This window comes from Bactrocera oleae, chromosome 2, assembly GCF_042242935.1.
Source record: "Bactrocera oleae isolate idBacOlea1 chromosome 2, idBacOlea1, whole genome shotgun sequence".
Classification (NCBI taxonomy): domain Eukaryota; kingdom Metazoa; phylum Arthropoda; class Insecta; order Diptera; family Tephritidae; genus Bactrocera; species Bactrocera oleae.
The window spans coordinates 90669593-90682352 of NC_091536.1; the positions used below are offsets into that span (position 1 = coordinate 90669593).

General features: G+C 33.0%; 1 protein-coding gene across 2 annotated transcripts in view; it reads left to right on the plus strand.

Moving 5' to 3' along the window:
* btsz (bitesize) overlaps nucleotides 1–12760 on the plus strand; it is a 141735-nt gene that overhangs the window by 8183 nt on the left and 120792 nt on the right. The gene's annotated exons all lie outside the window — the stretch shown is intronic.

Consider the following 12760-nt stretch of genomic DNA (forward strand, 5'->3'; position numbering starts at 1 on the left):
TGTAACTGCTTATTATTTTTTGTTGCGCATCACTCTTTCTCTTTTTCTCTTGCCTTGCTTGTTTCTCCCTTTACCGTCGATGGAAATGCGTTTTGCTTTTCTTTCCTTTAAATTTACGCAATTGCTCAAGTGAACATAACAGTTCGTATATACTTGTAGTGTATCGTTCGTTTAAGTGTAGCTAATGTCGAGTTTAAGAATTTCGGTGTAAATGTTTAAGTATTTTTTAAACCTTAAACAGTAGAACAGAACATAGTTGTACCACGAAGTGTGTAACATTCAAAAGGAAACATCGGAGACTCCATAAAGTACATATGTACATATATGCTATACACATATGTATAAATAATCAGCGGGACGAGCTGAACCGACTTAGCAATGTTTGTCTGTATATCTGTATATACCGAACTAGTTCCTCAGTTTTAGAGATATCGATCTGAAATATTTGGCACTTTCTTCTCACCCCAAGAAGCAGCACAGTTGCCGGAACATTGGCCGTTCGGACCACTACAGCATACAAGTATAGCTGCCAAAAAAATTCAACGATCAGAATCAAGTTCTTGTATGGAAAACTTTTTATTTCACAAAGATATTTTTCGAAATTTGGCGTGGATTTCCTTGATAGGATCACTATATCTTATATAAATACCATTCAAACTGACCAAACAAAAGTTCTTTTATGGAAAATTTTCTTTTTGACAAAAGATGTTCACGTTGTTCTCATCTAAGATCATTATCACTTTTTTACTTACTTCCAAGGCATATTCGGAAGATCCAAGCTTGTCTAACGCCATTTCCATTCTTTAACTTTGAGGTTAGGACCATCTTCTGTACCTATTGTGTGAGTCAATACGAGCGCACTTATTTATGCGCGTGAGAAGTTTGAGTCTTTCTTGATGGCTTTTTTATTGAGAGTTCTATTCTGTAATGTTTAACTTCAATCTCAGTGAAGCTTTGAAAGATTTCGTAGTTATCAGAGAAGCATGGATGGGCTAACATACTATATGCCAGAAAAGTTACATTACTCAATAAAATTAACCTATATTTTTGGTGGTGTATTGTCTAGATATTCTATTAAATGTTGAACTTCAGTAACATCTTTTGTTATGGAATCCATTTAATTAATAGAATCTCTTTCGTATTTAACAATAATTCTTGACAGTCAATAGCATTTTTCTAGTCTGTACAAGAGAGGAAGCTGCCGAGTAAACAAGTTTATCAATAGCAACTGAAATACAGAGAGACAACAAAAGTTTAGAAAACCCATTTTCATTAACTAAATTTTTTAACTTTTCCTTTGCTAAAAATAACTGTTAAAATACAGGAATCCCATACATTTAATTTTAGCTGAAAATACGCTTCCGTCGAACTTGCGTCAAATTTATTTTTCTTAGTTAAGTTTTCGTTTTTAGTAAAAAAATACAAAAGTTTTAAGATAATATCTGATTGAGGGTCAGTTTTATTTTTAAACTTCTTGTGCGGGTGGCTACGGCTATTATTATGGCGCTGGTGTTCATTTACCATGAATGATTGTTTCCCAGAATAGTATTTAAGTAACTAAAAATATATGGAATACATTCACTACTTGCGAGGTAGCAACTCAAAAGAGTTTCATTCGACGGTTCATATGTCTTCACATCCCTACCTATATATTTAAGAGTATGAGTATCCCAGATTGACATGACGAGTGCTTACATATGTACCCTTCTCAAATAAGTGTACGCTTTTTTCTTGTGGGTGTTTTTGGGGTATTAAAGCGCCTCTGATGCTACCCTTTACTACAGTAATTGTAACCGTAAGTTTTACGAGCTGTGAACTTTAAATTTTCATTGAATTTGACTTCAGGTTATTTTGCTTTTTCAATTTCTTTGTGTTCTGTTTTCTTATTGTATTGTATCAATTTATAATATCGCCTGACGCTTATTGAAGTTTGAAATGCCTTAAAATTAATTTAAAAAAAACCGCAAAATTGAAGTCTAAAACATATAAATGTTGTTGATATTTTGGTTTACCTTTTTCCTTTAAGTTTGTCACAACCGGACGTAAAGAAATATATTATATGTCTACCTGTCGGCTAACATATCTTGTTATATTTAGTTTGTATCTCCAGCACCTGCGATTGGGAAATAAACAAAAAATACAGGCATCCACATAACTGAAACAGCCAAAGGATTTAAAATTCACCTCAGCAACTTTGTAAAAATATTCAATCATGCTACAAGCCGCTACAAAATAAAAACGATAAATTAATTATAGCTTTTTTTAATGTATATAAAAGTAGTTTAAAATCTCTGATAAAGTACTGAAGTATTTACTTTTGTTATCTCTGAAAAGATTGTGAAGAGATACGATCTCGAATAAGTTCTTTACTTTTGAAAATATGAGTTTTAGAAATGTTTAATAAATTTCACTAAAAATGGTCTACAGGTAGATATTATTTAAATTAAATGATATAAACAGGAAAGCGAATTCTTGTTTTCCCCACATTCAAGCTTACGCTTCCCGAACGAACCCGGTTTTATAGCCAGCCGTGAAATGCCACCATGCCACCATGGCCAATAACTGTCAAAAATAATAATAAGAATGTAGGAAACCTTTCATGGATATTTCTGTTTAAAATAAAATAATTTCTAAGAATTATTTCAATAGAACCCCAAAATTTTCTGAAGCAATTCAATTAAAACTTACTGAACTTTATATAGGCTAATTTCTAAAAAAGCTGCATAGTACAAATTAGAGTGCAGACTAAGTTCTTTATTTGCTGTAGCTACTCAAAAAAATTTAAATCTCTTCTAAATAATATTAGAACACTTCCCCCTTTTTTCTCCCAATTGGAGCTAAGAAGCTTTTTAAGTGATATTCATACATGAACTATGAACCCCTGGCTGCTAAAATAATTTAATCCCAATAATTTGATTCATCATTGTTTGATCTCTTGACTCCTCGTGAAAAAGTTACATACTCCGCGCACTAGCTTCGTGCATTCATCGTGTATTGGGTACAAAAATCAAAACTCCACCCATATTTAGAGACTTCTATATTTATTTACTTCTTTTTCAAATTTTTAATTCCAGCTTGTTTTTGCTTTACTGCTTCTTTTGTGGCTAACTTATATGCATGAATAATAAATATTTACCTGTTGTAGACATACAAACAAATGTAGCTATGCATGTCTGCAGTCCTAACAGAACAAATTTTTATTTTGTGGTTTGTTTTTTTACTTAGAAAATATCTGTCTGCGATGTATACGGACATAGCGATAAATTTGGCTTCGTTGGAGTTCAGAAACCGCAGCCATTCTGCAAACAATCAGCAGACGTAAGAAAGTACAAACAAGCTGTATAAATTCCAAAAGAAACCAACTCCCCTGACGTATGAAGCTTTGAATTTATACAAATGTACTTTCTGGTTCCCAAAGTCAAGCAAAAAATAAATGCAAGAATATGCATATTTACAAATAAACTAAAACGATTGTTGAATATGATAAAATGAAGTTAAATGAAAGTGATGAAATAAAATTAAAGGAATGAGATCAATAGAAGCCTACATAAATATAATATTATATCTAATATACGTTAATTCAATTCATCTTGGCGTTAAAGAATCTCCTCAATACACCATATAATGGCAGTGGATTTTAAATTTGCTCAAAGCAAACAACGGATTTCTTACACGTTGATGAAGGGCGATGGTAAATTTACCATGAATGCTTTTTATATACAGCTTAATATTTAATCTACCCCTAAACTACTGAAATCATAGTATTTTCTAGAATATAAATTTTTTAACCTTGGATGCTATTTTGCTAACGCAAACAACGTATTCTATTAGAAACAGAAAGTCAGACTAATTTCTTCATCCAACCTCACCGGAAGCGGAATCCACTACGTTTTTGGTTAAAACAATAAAGCCTTCGGCACGATAACCATCGTAAACTTGATATACTGAAAGGCTGGAACGTATTCATTCCGTGCACTTTAAGATCATATTTAAAACTCTTTGAATAAGCTTTAAACGCAATCACTGGAGTTTATGAACGGCTAAGAGTTCCAACCACCATTTATGCTTAAAAAAATAAGGAGAAATATAACATGTTCAAGAGTTTTCAGTATACAATAGGATTATGAGTAATAGTCTAATTATAAAGGCTTCAATTTTTTGTAAAGATTAATTTGAGTAACTTTTAGGACTAAAACCAGAGATCTCGCCTAAAAAAGCTTGTTAAAATATAATTACTAAAATATAGAGATATCTTGAGCATGCGCAGAGGATGAACTCTATAATACTACTTTTGTAAATACCCAGTTTTCAGTGGTTTAAAAGAAGATTTCGTTCAATTAAAAAAAAAATCGAACAGCGGTACCATTGAACATAAGGAGGTAGTGGGGGTAGTGGGGACTCAATGAGTTTAGTAATACATTTTTTTCTTAGGTACAAATCGCCAGACAAACTTTTATGTCGTAAATAAACTTGACACTTTAAATTGGCTTATGGAGATTAAACTTCACTCGAAAACAAAAAAAAGTTGTACCAGTCTAAAAAAAAGGTTTTCTCGATTCAATTAGTGTGCGCAGTTAGATTCTGTGAGCAAACTATTTTCGCAAATTTTTTTTCTTAGGTGTAACAGTTATATAGCTACATAATCATTACTTCTTAAATATTATAAATTGAACCTCGAAACTCTCCCGCGCATGGAAAGAAAGCTGTTTCAAAGAAAAGGTTCACCAAACCGTACACATAAACTGAAATAAAAGTAAAATGTGACAAAATATTGAAACAAGACAGCAAATATTCTTATTACACAAAACGAAAAAGCCTTTAATAACTTTTAATTAAAATGCGCTGATTCCCAAAAAAAGTCCTATTAAAAGCGAATTGCGAAAACATAATCTCTAATTACTGAAAAATTAACGCGCCTCAACGCAATGAAACGGATTTGATAATTTGTCTCCTGACTCGTCAGCAAATTGGCGGCAAATGTGCGAGTTTTCATATAATTTTGTTGTTGTTAATAATTTTCTTATTGCAACTACGGTAAGTCAACGGCTGAGCCTTTTCGTCAACAATTTGCAACAATTTGAAAATAAGTCGAGTACAAGCAAGCTGACAAATAATTAATTAAACTAATGCAAATACATTTAAGCGTTTTTTGTGTGGAAAAGGCGACATTAATAATGCATAATCAGCAAAGAAATTGAAGAGTGACTTTTAGTGGGGTGGGCTGGGCGTAATATTTACGTCTGAAACTGAAGACGAACTGCTTATTTTAAGTAGTTTGCGAAAAGCACACACACACACACGCACAACAATAAAAATAAAGGTGAGAGAAAACGGACAAAGGCCAGTGAACCGCTTGGAAAGTGGCAACGCTACAGACTTGGGTTTGGCGCGTTTCATTGTTTTGAGGCGCTCATTGATGGGCCTAACAGCTCTGCTGTACGCATGCCTGCAAGTGTATGGAAATAATGTGGGAAATTTGCTGTTAGCCGCGCAATGGCACTGAGGGAAAAAATTTGCGCGCAATAATTATAATTGCACAACAAACGCTTAATGGCGCTGATTAATTTAAGTGGAGTGAAAAAGTTGCACAAAAAATAGTTTAATAATGTGAAAATTCAACAAAACGAAAATAAGTAGCTACTTATTTAAGAGCGCATTGACCAGTTATATTCATTATGTTACATAAAGTGTAATAACTCGGTTATATCTTTTATGATAATTAAATATTATATAATGTTTTCAATTTCTCAGATTATATATGTTAAAGATTTTTCTAGTATTATTTTAAGGTTACCAATTCTTTAATGGTAACTGTATATTAGGGTGGAGCGAAAAAAGGTTTTTTTTGTTTAGCCTGAGGTTAAAATCTGTAGATTATAAAAAAATAAAATTTTTGTACAAAAAAAAAAAATATTTTTTAACAACTCAGTTTTAAAGTAAATTTCGAGTTAACATTTTTTTTGGACAAGAAAAAATTATTTTTGGTTTAAATTCTTTATATTTATATAAAAATTACCAAATGTGACAGTTTTTGACTCAACATTTATTTTAACGCTTTCCATGTTGTCGTTTAAGACTTTTTTTGAAAACTCCAATAATGACCACAAAATTTTTTTTTAAGTTGATAACTTTTAATTGGCCAGAAAGAGCCCTCTCCACAGCATCTAGAACACTTATTAACATTTTTTTACGAGATAAAAATTTTAACTCGAAAATTTAGTTTAAAACTGAGTGCGCCCCTAGTTTAAAAAAAATTTTTTTTTTGTCCAAAAATTTTCTTTTTTTATAATCTACAGATTTTACCCTCATGCTAACCAAAAAAAAACATTTTTTTTCGCTCCACCCTACTGTATATATTGAGGCTTCATTAATTTAAAAGCAGATCCAATTTTATCCCAGTTGTAGCCTTTAACTAGGATACAATGATTTGTATATTATTTACACGGAAATCTGTATGCAAAACCCAAATACAGGTATACACAACATATTGTTAGTACCGTTTATAAAAAAAATAATAATAGCAATAAAATTTTACTTCCAAACTGCATTTCGTACAAAAATCTCATTTTCTTCCAAATCAAACTGAGGCAACATCAAAGAAGCCGATATCAGCCAATTTACAAATTTCGAAGCAACAGAATTTTAAATATGCAGTTCTTTGATCTTGGTACGAAATTACGAATTTCATAGAAAAAGTGTATTCATTTAAAGGCTAACTGGTTTGTGTTAATGTGTGACTTGTAAGCAATGCTTTACTCACCAATTTATTGATTGATTTGCACGTAATTCATCGAAATCCAATTAAACCACAAATGGCTAAAGCGTTATCCCACAAAATCATATATGTAAAAGTATGCTTGTATATTTTAGGGGTGTGACTTATGCTATATTTTTTTTTACCAATAATCAATTTTTAATATAATTTTTAAACTTCAGTTATTAAAATCTCGTTATTGTATAATTTTTATAAACACTTTTATATATATAATTTGTTTCAAATTATTTTACTTATTTTTTCCTACCCCTAAACTGCCGTGGAATGCATCTTTTATGCGTTCAGTGCAGCAAATTATCTGCTCATTACTCAACAGCTGCGTAAGCCATTTCACGAGAATTCAAAGCGCATCACCAATTACGGGTTGAAGTTGAGTCATAAGATCTCAGCTTTATACCCGCTTAGTTGTTTTAAGTGCATATAACACGCAAGTATATATGTACATACATATATTGCAGTATAATAGTTACTAAGGGTTTAGTAATATGTAGCTTAATTAGCTTGTTTTATATTGAATTACGCCAATAGGATTCCCAATCCCCCTTGACTCGTTTACGTTTTGAAACAAATTAGGGGTCGTACGTTTGAGCCGTTACGTTGCAAGCGTACTTTTTCTGCAATTCGAAGTCAAATCGGCCCAGTAATTCGGTAGCCATGTTCTTTGAACATTTTGCCTTCTACAGAGCGCGTTCGCCGGTGAAGTGCACTGTTGCGAATATTCCTTGGTTTCTTGTGTACCAAGTTTCTTCGACGTTTCACGAAATGATGCTGAAACTTCTTCATTTTGCGCGCGTTTAAATACCGCTAAACACTGTTGTGAAATGTTTTCACTGTTGCTTTTGTATCCAGAGTGAGAAAACGCGACGATAGCTTTATCATACCCAATATTCAGTATATGACGGCCGCAGTTTTTGAGCCTACTGTCTCAGCTATCTTGTGGACGTCCATTGGGCAATGTGTTAATATGAGATGATGAACTTTTGTCACTTTATTCTCCGCGGTAGCCATTTTTGAGACACCTGGGCGTAGCTCACCAGAAAAAAAAGCGACCATGCTGAAAGTCGTTAAACCAGATTTTGACCAAATATTGTCCTTTGTCAAAATAAGATTATGAGTCTGATACGAAAATTTTCTTTGAAACTTTGACAGAAGTCGCCTACGAGAACGTACGACATTATCGTGAGGTGAGCCCAATGTACTTATCGGACTTCCGATAAACCTCTTCATATATAATTGTATATTAATGTTATTTTGAGCTGTTATGAAGAAAAAAAAAACAAGAAAAAACTTTAACTTCGCTTTCTCCAAGGCAGTAATACCCTTCACAAATAAAAAAGATTTCTTACAAGAACTTTGATCGGTTAGCAGTTTAGAAGTTATGCTATAATGACTCAGCTATATGCTATAGAGGAAATGAGCAGCTTCTTGGTGAGAAAAGGATAGGTGCAAAATTTCAGATCGATAGCTTACAAACTGAGGAACTAGTTTGTATATATACAGACAGACGGACGGACATGGCTAAAGCGACTCAGCTCGTCATGCTTTTCATTTATATAGATACTATTGTTTATTGTTTACGGTATAATTAACGTTTGACCTTATGTTTGATAAATGTCGAAATGATGCACTTGGGATTTTGTCATCAAATTGATCCCAAAGGTTTTGGATTATAAATTGGATTTTTTAAAATTCGCTACATCGGTATTAAAAAATGAAAATATAATTTTTAATCCAAAAAGTTTGAATTAAAAAATTCGCAACCCTGCTTCCTCATCTACTACTATGCAATTTGCATGTAGCTTACCTGAAAGGGGAACGCCAGATCGTTTCTGAGTGCGCCGAAATTATTTTAACTAACTTACGTATAATACATAATTTACAACCTGGTCAGCGAATGATATTTATATTTAAATTTTCCTTTATACGAGCTCATTTTATGATTCAATAAACCTAGACATTAATTTACCTTTTGTTGTTGCTCTATTTGCAAAAACAGCCATATACACAGAAAATGTAAAAAAAAAGCAAAGCACTCCAAAATGGCAAAGCAACCACTTCTCAGATGATAAGTACTTTGCACTTTGCCTTTTCAGGCATTTATTTGCCTCAAGCGTGCTGCAATGCCCCGTATATGTATGTATGTATGTGGGTCGAGAGAACACGAAATGAGAACAGCTAAATTAAAAGCATAATAAAAAGTATTGTATATAATAAATAAAGCACATACATATGTATATCGGGTAAATGAGGGCTTTCCATGGGCGCGCATGCGATTGAACTGACAGGCTATCATCCGCAGCGCAAAGTGAAAGATCCAGCATATCTACATTATATGTATAAGTATAGTATATGGTATATTGCAAATAAATATGCTTGAATGAGAATGACAGAAGGCCGCAAGCAACAGCGTTCAACAACTAGAAATATTGCGATTTTTGTTTTTATTCGGATTTCTTTTGATTTTACTAGTTATGCAGTAGTATTTGATTTTCTCTATTTTGCCACTCTTGAGAGCATTTCATATTGTGTTTGTCCTTTTGCTGCGACTACATTGCATGTTACTGATTAAAAAGTGGAAAACAATAACAACAAGAAAGCATTCTACTTACTGCGATTTAAAAAGATTTTTAGTTTTTTCATATTTATATATAATATTTATTGTACATACTTCAGTAAGTATGCTCGTAAGTACATGAAAGTAGTAAAAAAGTGTTATAGTTGAGCATAAGCTAGAAATTGACCTTTTCTTATCGCTAATCAGTACCAACCACCCAAATCGAATTCAAAATTGTTTTATTTATCGATTATTGAAACCAACGATAAATAGCATTTACTTACAGGAGTTTAATCGAATAACCATTATTTTCGTTTAGTTTTGCCTGTATTTGCTGTATCACTTGTTGTGCACCCAATTGTTGAAGCAAGAGATGCAAAGTCTGTAATATTTATTTTCTTGCTGCAAGCGAGTGCGAAAATAATGCTCAGCACTTCTTGATGTATGGTCGCTGCTGGCAACATTTTATGTATCGAAAGATTTATTGTTCGTTAATTGATGTTTGAAATGTTCACGGAATCTCCCCAGCATATCTATGATACATTGCCTTGCCTCCACACTTATTTTGAATTGCTTTGTTTTAGTCAACATTCTTGAACTCGATGAAATAGTCGAGTTAGCATATTTTCTTTTAGTAGTGTTTCTTGGAATAACAATAACAATTAAATATGACCCAGACTAACGAAAATAACATTTTCCGATGATTTTCAAGTACTGTTCCTTTAACTCGTTCGTATGAGGCAAGTTTTCGACGACTTCTCGACCTTCACCGAATACTTTATGCCACTCAAATACTTGTGTTCGTGATAAAGTAAACTCCCTAAACACAGTCAAATTTGATCAGTTATTTGAGCTAATGCATATTAGGTTAGTAATATATCTTTACAAAAACTTTTCTAAAATTGGTTTTTTCCTAAGCAATCAAACAGGTTGGAAAAGGTCATTCGATACTTATTTTGTGAGACAGATGCAGCGATACATATCTATATAGTAAGACTAGGAGCGCTCCGCTGCGCTCCGTGACGCTCGCTTCGCTCGCTCACCTACGTCCGCCCCCCGCCGAGCGCGAGCTAGCTCGCTCTTATGTTAGTTGATTCTCGACAGCAGCAGAAAACTTTTATATATAATAGAGAGATAGTTAGTCTAACGGCTCCGATTTAACTGTAGCTTATCATGAACTCTAGATTACGAAGAGACATAATTAAAAATAAGCAAAGCACTGCTCCACAATCAGTTAAGAACTTCTAACTTCCAGACTTTTATGAAAAGAACCTTTTCTAATTATAAAGATATGGATACATCACTTCAAATATATATTATCTTTTCTAATTATAAAGATATGGATATACCACTTCAAATATATATTATCTGTAGTCACTATAAACATCTTTTTGCGATCGTTCAATTTGCATGGCAGCTATAGTTTTTTAACTAAAATATAAAATTCTATTATAAATTTATATGAAACAGCTATACCTCGTCCGTTCATACCAGCCTTCAATTAAAAGACTAATGATTATGCTACCTTTGCACAGTTAGAATACTGCGGCCATTTAAACAATTTCAGTGGGCACGTCAGACTTTAAAAATAACTCAAAAAGACATGTTTTTGTTAAACGGGCGGGTAAACAATAACTCGTGACTAATTTCCATGCAAGCACTCTATTCCGGTCGTTCAGTTAATATGGCAGCTATATGCTATAGTCATCCGATCTCTACAATTTCTTTGGATATTACATTGCTGCCTTAGGAAATAACTCATGCCAAATTTCGTGAAAATATTACGTCAAATAAAAACGTTTTCCATACAAACACTTGATTCCGATTGTTTAGTTTGTATGTCAGCTATATGATATAATGGTCCGATATCGGCCGTTCCGACAAATGAGCGGCTTCTTAGTGAGGAAACGACAGGTGCAAAATTTCAGATAGATAGCTTAAAAACTGAGGGACTAGTTTGTATATATACAGACAGAAAGACGGACATGGCTAAATCAACTTAACTGATCATGCTGATCATTTATGTATATATTTTATAGGGTCTTCGACGTTTCCTTCTGCGTGTTACAAAATTCGTGGAAAACTTAATATACCCTGTTCAAGGTATAAAACCAAGTCACATTCACATCACCTAAAATCCATAAATATAATTGCAGTTATGATATATGTATGTATATGTATAAATAAGTATGTCTAAGTATAAAAGCATTCTCATTCTACCAGCCATCAGTTTGCAACAAAGAGCCGAGCATGAGCTCATTCTACACATAAAACTGTCATTGTTGAGTGAGTGTGGGAAATATCATCGCATGCAACATGCATTGAAATGAGCGCTGAGTGACTGTATCAAATGCATTGAAGTTCTCACTCTGTCTATTCTGCCATTCACGTCTTATCATAATAACTAGAAGCAGTCAAAAACAGCTGACGCTTCACAAAGAAAATAATAGAATTAAAGAATAATAATTATATATCTAACGTCAAGAAGTGTTTAGTACATATGTGGGAGTAAATATATTTATCTTATATATTATTTCTAACCAATTCAATTAAAAATATTACAATATATATAAGGTAGAATCATTATTCTTCGAAGAAGTATTCTAGATAAAATACTTTGTTTTCTATTGAAATTTAATGCAAATAATTTTGTGTAGAAGTTAGGTAAGATTGGTGGCAGCATTTCAAAGCAGCAAAGAGCAATTTAAATAATGAAGGCGTTGTCGAAACTTTTCCATAAGTGCGGTAAAAAATGGAAAATAGCCGTTTTCCTAAATTATGTATGCGAACGACCTCTTATGAGTTCAACGAGATGATAGCGCGTTCTCCAAAGCAGAGTTTTTAGTTTCGATATCAGAAACAAATCACAGAGAGCAAGAGCTAGCGAATACGGCGGCCCAGTTCCTAAAAAAAGAATTCGAAAGTTTCTAGCACTAAGCCTATCGTAATGTTGGTCTATCTTGACTAATTTTTAGTTCATTAATTTTTTTTACATATCTTTCGGTTTCATGACGTAAGACTCCCTTAAGTGTTCAAAGACACCGCATTTATGATTAAAACAACAACAAGCGAAAACATGAGCTCTGAAATTCTTATAATTAGTTACGATATTTCGAATTTTCAGATAAATATTAGTGCAGTGCATAAAAATACCAATTTCTCTACACAACACTGCATTTATATCAATTTTAAAATGACAACAATAACAAAAGCAATTAAATTTGTGGGGGAAGCTGTGAGTCAAGCCAAGAAAGTCGTTTCAATTGTTGAATTGCAATAAAAGTTGAAAAGCAGTAAACGCATTTATGGTTATTTTGCGGCAACACAGGCGACAACAACAGCAAAGCAATTGTAATAATGATGGCAACAAGCTGACAGCGAGGCGCAGCAATGCAAAGCAACCCTGCGGCGAAATAGCAAGTCATTAAAAA